Genomic DNA, 2,500 nt, shown 5'->3' on the forward strand with positions numbered 1-2,500 from the left:
AATATATTATAACTGTAATAATAAATATAATAGTAATAATACGTATAATAATAATAATAAAAATCGTTATAATATTGTTTTTAAAATTACTATTATTATTATCATTATTATTCTTTTTACTAGTAGTATAATTGCAAAAATAATCATTATAACTAATAATTACACTAATAAAGATGTTAATTAAAATAATCATATAGATAATTATTATAAAAACGTTATTATAGATATTAATTATTGTTATCTTTATTATTAATGTTATTTTTATCATTATTGTTGTTGTTATTAGAATAGTTACAAAAATATATATTATAGCTGCAATAATTACAATAATAACGATAATAAATACAGTAAGGATGATAATAATTGCAATAATGATGATAATGATGATGATAAATAATGATAATGATGATAACGATAATAATGACGATAATCATGATAATAATGATGATAATAACAAGAATTGTCTCCATATATAATCAAAAACTGGAAAAAGAAAAAAAATTCATAAGTATATAAAGCTGCAAAATCTAGTGAAATAAAGCCTTTTGAGAGTATACTCCAAAATGACGTTTTTTCCATTCATTTGATGATTTTTGCAATTATTAGGGTAATAATGATAATGTTTACAAGAATTCTATTAATCATGACAATAAAGATGATAAAAGTGAGAACAGAGAGAATTTTGATAACATTTCATGATTATTAATGTTATTACTATTATTATTATTATCAATATTATTGTTATTATTATTATTATTATAATTATTATTATTATTATTATTATTATTTTATTGTTATAATTATTATTAATTTAATTATTAGTACTATTGCCAAAAAATATATTATAACTGTAATGATTATAATAATAATAATAAGTATAATAATGATAATACTAATCGTTATAATATTTTTATTAATATTATTATTATTATTATTATCATTATTATTCTTTTTACCAGTAGTCTAATTGCATAAATAATTATTATAACAGTAATAATTATAGTAATAACGGTGTTAATTAAAATAATTATATATATAATTATTATAAAAACATTATCATTGTTATTATTATTGTTATTACTATTATTATTGTAGTTGTTATTAGTATAGTTTTAAAACTATATATTATAACTGCAATAATTGCAATAACAATGAAAATAATTGTAATAATGATGATTATGATGATGATAACGATAATAATTATGATGATCATTATTATAATTTTGATAATAACAGGAATTATGTCCATATATAATGAAAAGTAGGTAAAGGAAAAAAAATCCCAAACGTCAAAAAAGCCGCAAAATTTAGCAAAATATACACTTTTGAGAGTTTATTCCAAAATGACGGTTATTCCATTTATTTGATGATTTTGGCAATTATTAGTGTAATAATGATAATAATTACCATAATACTATTAATCATGACAATAATGATGATAAATGTGGGAATAAAGAGAATTAGGATAACATTTGATGATTATTAATATTATTACTATTATCATTATTATTATCAATATTATTGTTATTTTTATTAGTATTATTATTATTATTTATTATTATTATTATTATTATTATTATTATTATATTATTATTATTATTATTATTATTATTATTATTATTATCATAATTATTATTATTATTATATTATAATTATTATTATTATTATTATTATCATTATTATTATTATTATTATTATTATTATTATTATTATTATTATTATTATTATTACTAGTCCAAAAATAATTATTAAAACAGTAATAATTACAGTAATAACGATGTTGATTAAAATAATGATATAAATAATTATTATAAAAACGTTATAATTGTTATTCTTATGTTATTACTATATTTTTTATAGTTGTTATTAGTACAGTAGTAAAACAATATATAATAACTGTAATAATTTCAATAATGATGATAATAATTCAATAATGATGATAATTATGATGATAATGATGATAATGTGATAATGATGATGATAACGGTAATAATGATTATAATCCTGATAAAATGATGATAATAACAGGAATTGTGTCACTATACAATCAAAAAAAGGTAAAAGAAAAAAATTCCATAAGCCGAAAAAGCGGCAAAATCTAGCGAAATATAGCCCCCTCTGATAATACTCAAAAATGACGTTTTTTCCCATTCATTTGATGCTTTTGGCAATTATTAGGGTAATAATGATAATAATTAACAGAATTCTATTAATATTGATATAATGATAATAAAAAGTGAGAATAAAGAGAATTTGGATAACATTTGATGATTATTAATATTATTACTATTATCATTATATTATCAATATTATTGTTATTGTTATTATTAATATTATTATTATTATTATTATTATTATTATTATTATTATTATTATTATTATTATTATTATTATTATTATATTATTATTATTATTATTATTATTATCATTATTATTATTTTATTATTATTATTATTATTATTATTATTATTATTATTTCTATTATTCCTACTTTAATTAT

This window comes from Penaeus monodon, chromosome 3 (genome assembly GCF_015228065.2).
Source record: "Penaeus monodon isolate SGIC_2016 chromosome 3, NSTDA_Pmon_1, whole genome shotgun sequence".
Taxonomy (NCBI): Eukaryota; Metazoa; Arthropoda; class Malacostraca; order Decapoda; family Penaeidae; genus Penaeus; species Penaeus monodon.